Genomic DNA, 12,045 nt, shown 5'->3' with positions numbered 1-12,045 from the left:
GAACGTCAAGAAACAGTTCTCGCACCGAACGTGCCGTCAGTGGCGTTAACGGTGGTCATCGGTTTTGGCTCGAGCTGTTCGCGCCTTAATAACACTGCAGCTGGCAATATCCTTTCATATCCGTTTCCTGTATAATTTCGCTTTTATTGTCTGTTGTCAAATTGATTTTACCTTATGGCGTATTGAACTTGCTTTTTGCCATTTTGAAGTTGAAAAGGTGTAGTCGGAATCCAGGTCAACGTTGCACTCGTGGAACGCAGAACATTCTCTCGTTGTCATGTACAAAGCGCTCGTCACTAGATAGATACGGCAACAAAGTCGCATTATTGACAGGGCTGTGCACAATTCAACACGTAATTGCTTGGAGGTGTCACTCCTCGCCAGTTAGCTATTTTCGTATTGGTTTCCAATACCAATGCCCCAAGGAGTCCATCTTTGTCGCTTCGTCGCCGTCATATTTCACAGAGATAAAGAACTGTGGCTTGAGCAAAAAACGAATACAGGTGGGGGTAGGGGGGATATCACTTTTATCAACTCGTGCTTGCATGCCGCCAATACAACCCAGTTGTCCGCAGGTTCGTCGGACGCCAATTTCAAACTCGATTTCGGACCGAAGGTTGTCCCACCACCATAACCAGTTTGTGGGTTCTACTCCGACTTTCTCGGGGCATCCAGGGTCTGACAACGTTCGTCAACTCCGAGTAGCACGACGTGCTGGCGCATCTTCTACTGCACCCGTGAATTCATCATGGCCAACGTGGCCGTTGACCAGTCACTGCAACGAGTGCTGCACCACCTTACATGAGCTAAACCGGCATCTTGGGGCGGCATACGTTCATCTGTCCAGCGACTCACCTACTAGTGGAGAGACATTTCCACTGCGGCTGCAAACTCCCTCTTTATCTGCACCTGCTGATCAATATCCCGACACGGTCAAGCCAACTTCCCCACAACTAACACCTCGGCACGGGTGGACACAAGTGCGGTAGATTTTTTTGCGGTTCGTCTGCGGGTATGGTCTCATTTGGGTCTGGCTGGCTCTTTACCAAATGATTGGTACTGTCAGACAACGCATGTCTACAGGCGCGATAGCGCCTATCCAACGGAGGCGAGAGGGTGCGAGCGCGCGAAGACGCAACAAACCCGCGCGGTATTTGCGGAGGTGGGCCCTGCGCCGAGCTTCTCAGTGAGACGAGCATTTGTGTAGCGGGGCTACACATTCGGTTCACCTCCCACCTTAGTGCAACATGCACTAAGGCATACATTCAGGTGACCACCACAGGGTGGTCCACATTCATAGCAAAATGCATATGACTGGTAGAAAGTAACACCTTTCTACCAATGAGAGTCATTCAATAGATAGGGGTTCTGCCAGCCATCCAATGGCAGAACCTCTCATTAGAAATATCAGTTTTAGGAGGAAACCCCATTTACAATCAATACAGTTCTCATTTGGCACCAAAGCTATCGTTCGGTTCCTTTATCTAGGTTTGAGTATACTTGTGGGTACAAGTATACTGAACTTAAGTAAATTACTCCTACGCTTCCTCACACACGTGCGCACACGTGTAAGCTTAAGTAGTGGGTCTAAGCAGACCCATTACACCTGGTAGCACTTTGTAGTCCGTCCAACGACCGACTAACACGTTCGTATGGAATACGGACGCGGGGCTGAGAACCTGCCCTCGGACAGTAACATGTCCGTGGGTAGCCCAAACACGTCTGCAACGCATGTTGCGCGTGCAGACTGCCCCCACCTGTCGGAACCAGAGTTGGAGGCCCTCCAACGACTGTCAACAGTCATTGGGGAAGCGGCGGTAGCAACGATGTTGCGAACGCTATCGCCGACGGAGCAACACGGTGTTGCTCTGGGTTTCATCGTGAAGGAACAGCGTGAAACCGCTGCTCGAACTTCGGTGTCGCCATCGGCCACACCGCGCGTGGAGTCATTGAAACTCCACGTAAGCAGCTACGTTGGAAGAGAGGGCGAGCCTCTCCTCCGTTGGCTTGTCGAGGTCGACACTGCCATTGCGGCTCGACATATCGTCGACCCGTTGTCGAAGGTTGCGTTCGCCATGTCATGTCTTGGCGGACGAGCGAGGAGTTGGGCGTACGGACGCCGACTCACAGATCCTACGTGCTTTAGCACGTACGAGGATTTCAAGGAGGAGCTCAAACAAGCGTTTGAGCCCCCGCAGAACGAATTCCGATCGAGGGCGGAGTTCCTCGATCTGCAACAGGGCAAGCATGACGTGCATGCTTACGCCCAAAGAGCACGGTATTTGGTCTCGAACATCGTGACCAATCCGATCGACGAGGCGACAAAGGTCGTCACGTTCATGAAGGGCCTTAGAGATGGGCCTGTGAAGACCTATCTCTTCCGAGAGTATCCAAATACTCTCGAGGCTGCAATTGCGCTCGCAATGCAAGAAGAGTTTAGCCTGCGGCAGGCTAAACTGCATGTGAACGCCCCGCGGCTGATGCCACGACCGGTGGAAAGGCCGTCGGGAGGTCCCGAACCAATGGACCTCTCGAGTGCGACCGCTGCTGGTTCCCAACAGCGTCGTGGATCAACGAATGTGCGTTGTTTCCGCTGCGGAAACATCGGTCACTATGCCCGCGAGTGCACAGCACCTGTGCACGCGGCGAGGAGCCGTCGTGGCGATACTGGGTATCGTCACGGGCAATCAAAAAACTAAAGGGACCAGCAGGCGCGGGGCGCCCTGCTGGTGATGCGATCGAGCGTGTCGACATCGGACACGCTGCAATGAAGATCGCTGCCCCCAGTGAGAGTCAATCTCACTGCAAGAAGCAAGATGACAAGCCGAACCTTGTCATCCTGAAGGTAAGCTCGAAGAGAGAGAGGTCTCTTCGTGCTCTAGTGGACTGTGGAGCGTCGAACAACTTTGTTCGACTGCAGAGCCTTCCAAGGCTTGACTTCGAGGAGGTGGAAACACCTCGAAGTCTATTGGAAGTGAGGCTAGCAACGGGTGTCGTTGTTAGAACCGAAAAGCGTATCGTACGCGTACGCTTCTCTTATCAAGAGAAGGAGTTCGTCGACGAGCTTATCGTCCTGGAACTGGACGATAAGTTCGATATGGTGTTGGGCATGCCGTGGCTTGCACGGCATGATCCGGTGATCGACTGGACGAAGCGCACGATCGTGCGCTTCGGGAGCAGCAGCAGCGCGACAGAGAGCGATGGCCCTGTCGGCGCAGCACATGCACCGCGTGGTGCATGCGGCCCTCCACTAGAGACAGCGCGGAATGCGGCTGTCTCCGGTCACCCCAAGCGAACGCCAACGACTGCGAGAGTCGTTGGGAGAAGATGTGAACCGAATCAGCAGGGCCTGGTTCAATCCGATTCGAGAGGGTCTCGAAGCGTCCGGGGCGACGCGGTAGTGTCGACAGGTAATGTCGACACACAATTGGTCGAAAGACACGCCGCCGTTAGGCGTAGAGGTAAAGAAGACGCGTCGGCTCTGGGAACCGACGCTGCAAGCAGTGCGGACGGTTGCAAACGTCCCGCACCGGAAATGCTTGCGAGCTCGCGTGCAGCCGGGCTGCACGACGAAGCGATGCGCGATCAAGCCGGGCTTGAACGCGTGCGCCCGCGGGTAAAACCCGCCGGCGAATACAAGGAACAACTGTCCACGGCCGGGCCTGGACAAGAAGAAACTCGCGGAGCCGGGCTCCGCACGAGAAGTGAACGGCACAAGCGGGAAAAGCTGCGCAAGTCTCGGTCAGGGACCGAGACGCTACAAGCAGTGTCTGCCGGGCAGACACAAGAGTTGGAGACGACCGTCGAGACATTGAATGTCTTGACGCGTACGAGTATTGGTCTCCAATACAAGAAGATGAGGCTGAATAATCCTCCGGCGTTAGCGTCGGAGTTGATGTCGCTCCCAGTCACAAGCTGGAAGCGTTTCGCTCGCGACCTGCACGATGGACGCATCGAGCAGATCTGCATCATCTCGGACGTCGAGAGGATGACGTGTGAAGCAGAAGAGCTGAATCAGCTCATCTCTGAGGGCGAGGACGCCCTCAGCGCGAAGTCGAAGAAGGAACGCTTCGACGAGCAAGGCTGGGACTCGCTCAAGGCGAGCCCCTTTTACAAGGTCTTGCGTGAGTACAAGGATGTACTCCCGGACGACATTCCTGCGGAGTTACCGCAGGACAAGGGTGTTCAGCACGAGATTGATCTCGTGCCGGGAACGAAGTACTGCGTCACGCGACAGTGGCCACTGCCGCGTGAGCAAGTCAAGGCAATCGACGACTTCTTTGAAAGTCGTCGCAATGCAGGACAAGTGCGGGAATCGAAGTCCCCGCACAGCGCGCCTACGTTCTGTGTGAAGAAACCACAGGGCGGGTGGCGCATCGTTCATGCGTACAACAAGCTGAACGATGCGACGGTACCGGCGCAAACGCCGATACCTCGAAAAGATGTGATCATCGATTCGATGACCTCGAGTACTATCTTCAGTACTCTGGATCTGAGAGACGGGTTCTATCAGATCCTCATGCGTGAGAGTGATATTCCTCTCACGGCGGTAAGCACTCCGAGCGGCATGCTCTGGGAGTGGCTCGTGATGCCGCAGGGGCTGAAGAACGCCCCAGCGACGTTCAACAGGTGCGTCACGCACTTGTTGCGCTCGGTGCGCGACTTCGCACCGAGCTATTTCGACGACGTGTTCATTCACAGCCGGGCTGTGAATGAGAAATCGGATGTGGAGATGCATACAGAGCATCTCCGCAAGTTGCTTGAGCTCATGCGAAAGCACAAGCTCTACGCGAACGTGAAGAAGTGTATCTTCGGGGCGACCGAGATACCCGTACTTGGGTGTCTCGTGGGGAAGAACGGCGTACGCCCTGACCCAGGAAAGGTCAGAGTGATCAATGAATGGCCTACGCCTTCAAATGTAAAGGAACTGCGGCAGTTCCTTGGACTCGCCACGTACTTGTGCAAGTACGTGAGCAACTACGCGGGCAAGATTCGCCCGCTGTCGCAGCTCTTAAAGAAAGAGGCTGCATGGGAATGGACTGCTGATTGTCAGCAGGCCTTCGAAGCAGTCAAGCAGGGCTTGACTGAGGCGCCGATCTTGGCGGTGGCCGACCAAGATCGCCCATTCCACGTTGTGTGCGATGCATCCGATTTCGCGATCGGATGCGCACTGATGCAACTCGATCACGAAGGTCGTGATCGTGTGGTTTACTACCAATCGCGTCAGCTGAAGCCAGCTGAGCGCAATTACCCGGTACATGACAAGGAACTCCTTGCCATGAAGTATGCACTCGCAAAGTTTCGAGTGTATCTACTTGGGAGTAGACCATTCGTGGTCTACACCGACCACGCATCGTTGCGTACGGCGATCAAGTCGCCGCACATATCACAAAGAATGGCACGGTGGCTGTCATTCTTTGCTGAATACAACTTCCAGGTTGAGTACAAACCTGGAAGGTTGAATGTCGTGGCCGACGCGCTTTCGCGTCGACCAGATTATGCGGCGCAAGAGGCCGACGCCAACGCAGTTGGCGTCGTCAGGACGACTACACCCTCGTCGTCCTTGCTGGACGAAGTGAAGGCCGCATACGCACATGATGCGGATGCGAAGCAATTGTTGGAGTACTTCTCCACACCTTCTGACAAGTCTCGTCAGAAGCTGGCCAAACACCTTCGTGCCCGTGTACACCGTTATCGTGTACACAATGGTCTGCTGCTTTACAGCGCAATCGACGACAACGCAGATCGCATTGTCGTGCCGGATGATCATGAGCTGAAGCTCAAGATCACGTATGAGTACCACGATGCCCCGACATCGGGACATCCTGGCCGTGAGAAGACATACTTGCTTCTCACGCGTGACTTCTACTGGAGTCACCAGTACAAATGGGTACGCAAGTACGTTCGTGCTTGCGAGGTATGCCAGCGCGTGAAGCCTGCGCCCAACTCGCAGGCTCCGCTTCAATCACTACCGACTCCGTCGGAGTGCTGGCAGTCCATTTCAATGGACTTTGTTTTTGGTCTTCCGCAAGACAACAAGCGGAGGACTGGTATAGTGGTCTTTGTTGACCGCTTCAGCAAGATGGTGCATCTTGCTGCAGTACCAGCCGAGGTGACAGCCAAACAGACGGCATGTCTGTTTGTCGACATGGTGTTTAGACACCATGGTATGCCACTCGACATCGTGTCGGATCGGGATCCGCGCTTTACAGCGCGATTCTGGCAAGAAGTGTTTACACTTCTTGGGACACAGCTGTCCATGTCGACTGCGGATCATCCGCAGACCGACGGACAAACAGAGCGTGTCAACCGCGTGCTGGTTGACACCATGAAGAGCTACGCGCACTCGTTCCATCAATGGAGCGACTGCTTGCCGATGGCGGAGTTCGCCATCAACAACTCGGTGCATGTCTTGACAGGACATATGCCGTTCTACGTGAATGCCATGAGGCACCCACGCGTACCGAGCGTACTCGGTGCGGTAGCTCCCTCCTTAAGTGGGGGAGGATATCCGGTTAATTCAAAACAACCGGATAAGCACGCTGATACAAGCAATGTATCAGCTGTGACGACTCGCGCACGTACTGCGCGCAGTCATGGCAACGACAAGACAGTGTCTACGACGGGCGTAGACACTTCAAGCGACAACGAACAACACGCGCAGGCCGGGCCTGCTGCGAACAAGGAGCACGAACTGAGCCAGGGGTTCAGCTCGGATGCAATGGACTTTGTCCAGCGTCGACAAGCCGTAATTCGGTTTGTCCAAGATGCAATAGCAGCTTCTGTCGATCGACAGAAGCTGAATGCCGATAACACCGGCAGGGGAAACACAAATGAATTCAAAGTTGGTTCATTAGTTCTGTTAGCTACGCAGAACCTAGCTAAACATGCAGTTTCCGATTTCGGAGCAAGCAAGCTTGCTCCGCGCTTCATTGGGCCATTCACCGTGTTGGCGAAGCATGGCAACGCGTACACACTGGACATACCGTCCAGCATGCGCTTGCACCCAACGTTTTACGTTGGGCGACTGAAGCCGTACGTGCAGCACGAGTCACCTACGTCTGGTGACTCGCCAAAGCGCTCTCGAGCGCGGCGACGCGCTTCGAGACGACAGAGAGCCTCGTCCCGACCTCGACCTTTACGTTCGAGGTCGTCTGCGCAACCTCCGCGAGCTGAGCCTTCAACAAGCTCAGCTCCTGACGCAGAGCAGCGAACTGCGACGCTTGGAGACGCTCAACAGCCTCCAAGCGAGACTCAAGGTTTGGTTGACCAAACCCGGGGCGTGTTCCCCCCCCCCCCCCCCCCCCCCCCCCCCGTTGCGAGACGCACGCGGGGCAACTCGCTGGATCGTCCAGCGAATTGTTGGTCATCGGAACCAGACCCAAGGTCCGGTTCATTTTCGTATTCGTTGGAGAGGATTTCCTCCCCAACACGATACGTGGGAATCACGGAATGTCCTGATGGAGGTCATTCCGGAAATGGTGACGGCGTATGAAGGCCGCCACCGCCACCTCCGCCGAAGGGCGTAAAACTTGGGCGAGCGCTGTAGTCGCCTACAGCACTCGGATAAGTGCTGCGATTATCAGCAGCACTAGAAGACGCCTGCGCCTGAAAACTGGCGCGCAGGGTCTTGAGGTCGTCAGGTACACACATGGACGTGTACCCGTTGACGTCCCGCTCGGTGATGCGTACTGCTCCGGGGTAGCAGTACTCACGAGCAGTGTCATAAGGCACTGCGCAAGGAAGTCCAATACCGACTGCACCATGGTGGAGTCGTTCAAGTTTACCACGCTTCGAGAACTTCTCGTAGCGCTCCCGCGCCTGGCTAATCCGGTCGCGATAGCCAGCGGGGTTCTTGTTGAAGTTTTCAACAAAGGCACTCCAACTTTGACAAAGTGCCTGCCACTCGGGCACTTTGCTTCTGCGAGAAGTCTTCTTACTCGCAAACCATCGGAGCTCATGGAAGAGCCCGATGTAGTAGTCGCGCCTTTGATTCGTTAACGGATCAAAGTGTAATCGCTTCGCGACGTCATCGTCAACGATGGCGTTGCACGAATACAGCGCGTATAGATTCGGTGGCGCGGTCGCACCGAATCGGCTGCCGATCTCAGACTGAGACGGCATCCACGGCTCGCGCACTGAGCCAGTGCGCGAGGCCGCAACAACAGCGGATGGAGCAGAGTCATCTCCATCCCGCGGAGTCGTCAAGGCTCCAGCGGCAGCGAGCGGTGTTCCACTGCCGCTGCGCGAACGCTTCGAGCTCGAAGCGTTCGGGTCGTCCTCGCGTGGACGACGCAGGTCCACATTGGGGTCAGTGTGGCCCGGAGACAAGGTATCCTTGTCTCCTTCGAGTTCCCCCTCCTCGACTTCACTACCATAATCGAGGGGAACTCCCTCTCCACCCGGAGAGTAGATGCCCACACCAGTCTCGACAGCAATGATCTTGCCTGTCTTGTTTCGGATGGCATGTTTCTCATGCCATCTCGAGTGGTATCCAGCAACAGAGAGGCGACTCTCTGTTGCCGCGCTTGTCGGCATCGCCGTCGAGGCGATGCCAATAGCGGTCGTGGCTGAGGCAGCGGCCGTCGTCGCCTTGGAGGCGACGACAGCACTTGCTGTTGCCGAAGCGGCCGGCGTCTTGGACGAAGACGTCGTTGGCGTGCTCATTGGGAATGAGCACGTGTTCTCCCGAAGAAAATACGGATTGACGTGTCGAGACCGGCACGTCAAATCCTAACGGGGGGATGGTGTAGCGGGGCTACACATTCGGTTCACCTCCCACCTTAGTGCAACATGCACTAAGGCATACATTCAGGTGACCACCACAGGGTGGTCCACATTCATAGCAAAATGCATATGACTGGTAGAAAGTAACACCTTTCTACCAATGAGAGTCATTCAATAGATAGGGGTTCTGCCAGCCATCCAATGGCAGAACCTCTCATTAGAAATATCAGTTTTAGGAGGAAACCCCATTTACAATCAATACAGTTCTCATTTGGCACCAAAGCTATCGTTCGGTTCCTTTATCTAGGTTTGAGTATACTTGTGGGTACAAGTATACTAAACTTAAGTAAATTACTCCTACGCTTCCTCCTACACGTGCGCACACGTGTAAGCTTAAGTAGTGGGTCTAAGCAGACCCATTACAATTTGAGTCGCCAGGAGGTTCTATCTATATATCCCTAGCGAAGCGAGGCGCGAGGGCGCGCCCAGCCAAGCGCAGCGCGGCTGGTCACGTTTGTCAACATTTGTCAAAAAACCGATTCTGACAACGCTTGAAGTGGCGTTGTATTGGCCGAGCCAGCCAGACCCAAATGAGATCATACCCGCAGACGACCCGCAAAAACGTTTATCCACAAGTGCTTCCCACAACACCTCTTCGGGCACGTGGCACGTGCGCAGCAAAGCAGCTCTTACGCCCCGCTGGCATACTGGCCAACATGCGGACGCTCATCCCCCGCGACTTAGATGACATCGCAACGTGCCTTCGGCTCTTCAGAAGTGGCATGGACTTTGGTTGCATCAAAGAAAAGCGCGCTCCCACAGGTCGAACACACACGTGGTCACGAGAATTGCCGGCTACGCGTATGTCGTTCCTCATAAAGAAGTTCGGGCCTCGTCGTGGGTCGGCACGCTGCCGCGCGTGATGGGGACGAGGCGCTGCTGATCTGTCAGCCCTTCGTGGCAGGCACCTCATATCTAACCTGAATACATTACAATTGCACTGCAACCTGAGCCGTCATGAACTACCGAGGTCAGACGACCCGCATCAAACTTATACTGAGGACCACGCCGGTACTAGCGTGCTACCCTCCGGCGGTCGGGTCGCGCAATTGTCAACTACCACGCGTCGCTCTCTGTATGCCGGAGATTACTGCAGCGGCACCCAGCGGAGCCTCGATCGGTTACCCAGCACATGCCAGCGAGATCCCCGGCAAAAGCACTGCTGGGCATGCCTATGATGAGTATGACGTCCCCTGTGACGCTCCTCCAGATAAAGCGACATTCCTATGAGAGCCCCATCATGGATGATGCCGGGTATGACTCCTATGCATGTAAGACCTCAAACGCTCCCGACTTCACTATTAGGCACAACGCCGACGATACAGCGGTTCCGTCACAGCCCCGTGGACTCATATCCACTACCTCAGTCGGGGTAACACGGCCTTTCGATCGCACCCAGCAAACTGACTTGGTCACCGACTAGCCCGTTGCAACAAGCCTTACAGAGGTTTGATAACTTTGATAACCAGTACCAAGCCTTATGGACTTCCATCTACCAGGCGTCTCGGCAACGGCATACCGCGAAAAGGTATAATACTACAGCCGCGCCGGCCGTTTGCCACCGCGACCGCGAGCAGACTTAACAGGCCACCCCATGCCGCAACGTCGGGATTCATTTGTCGCACACACATGCCTTTCACGGACTTCGTCGAAATCGTCCGAGGACAGACGATAGATGCCCACCGACCAAGTAAGTCGATGCTATTAGACGTCCTGCGCAATTTCTGCCTCGGATACAAACACGTTGAAACCTTGTGTGCATCGTTTTTGAAGGCACCCGCGTGCACTTGTCGATTTCTCATCCATCACAGACCGTGTTTCCACGCAACCACTCTTCCGCATCCCGCCACATCAACGTGCTGATGACCAACATTCTAAAAGAACAAGGATTAGAATGCTGCCTTGTTGTCGACGCAGCCACCATCAATATATGTGCTTTTAGCTCGTCGTTGTGGTTACCAAAGGCGGCAGCAGTTCACGCACCACTGGCAGAATTATACAAGACCTTTCTTGTCCAGAAAACGAGTCCGTAAACACGTTTATGAACTAAGACAAAGTCCCCATCGCATCGTTCGAGCATTGCTTCAGCATCAGGCATGGAATTCCTCGATGTCATTGCGCCGACCCCAGTCACGACACCAAAATCGTATGCGCCGATGTTGCCACAGCATATCGTAACGCGTGGACGCACCGTAGACGGGTCTATATGTTCGCTGATTGCATTTCAGCAGACGAGGCCATCGCCATGAACTTATGCGCCGCGTTCGGCTGAAAAGGGAGTGCCGAGACGTATGGCATCCTCCGAGGTGCCATCACATTTTACACGTTTCTTCCACCAACGTCAACCACACCGTCGGCTGTTACAAGTATCACTGGGTAGACAACCACGCCAACGTAGCCTCCGACAGAGCACCAACTGCGCCAACGTTACTGGATCATTATGATAGGCGATGGCTACCGCGACGGGACCCGCCACCATTAACAAGGACAAATTCATACACTGGAGTACACGCTTCGAAGTCGTCAAATTGGTCTTCGGCACCCAAGGCGGAACGGTCGCCATGCCTCCTACCAAGATTGCAAAAACCAAACTCCTGGAATCGAATGCCTTCAACACGCCTGGGTCTCCAACGGAGAGTGCCGGTCTATTTTGGGATGCCTTCGATACGTTGTCATATGCATACGGTTGCCTGACTGGATGAACCACGGGACAAAGCGAGTCTTTGTCTCTCTTCTCGAAGAGGTCTTCCAGTCTCTCGACCTCCATGACCCGAGCGGCCAAGCCCTCTGGGTGGTTCTATGTCTGGAATTTTTCTACATGCTACGGAGGTCCGACATCGTGGCGACATCCCGCTGGATCGTCCTCAAGCCTACCGACGTCATACCGATTGACGCAGCGGGAGATCCGACTACAGATCCAAACCACGCCGTCGCCGCATGCATCCACATCCGGTGGTCCAAGAAAAATCAGTGAGATGCTCCGTTCACCCGAATGTTTACTCTCTCATGACACCCATTCGTGTGCCTAGGTGTCGAGGTATTGCTGCTCCTACGATCGCGAGGAACCGAGCCGGCGGGAGTACCCGCCGCGGTATTCCTCGACGCCCGAGGCGTTTCAAGTTATGTGTCTTCCACTCGAATCGCAAGGGCAATCGAGCTTGCTGCGCGCGCAGCGGGGATGGACCCAAGCGTGTACAACCCACATTCGCTTAGAGCAGACGGCGCTACCAACATGTACCGCGCACGCGTCGATGCGCT

This window comes from Phytophthora ramorum (assembly GCF_020800215.1).
Source record: "Phytophthora ramorum isolate Pr-102 chromosome Unknown Phyram_PR-102_s0014, whole genome shotgun sequence".
NCBI classification, from domain to species: domain Eukaryota; phylum Oomycota; class Peronosporomycetes; order Peronosporales; family Peronosporaceae; genus Phytophthora; species Phytophthora ramorum.
Note: the sequence above shows the minus strand (reverse complement) of the source record.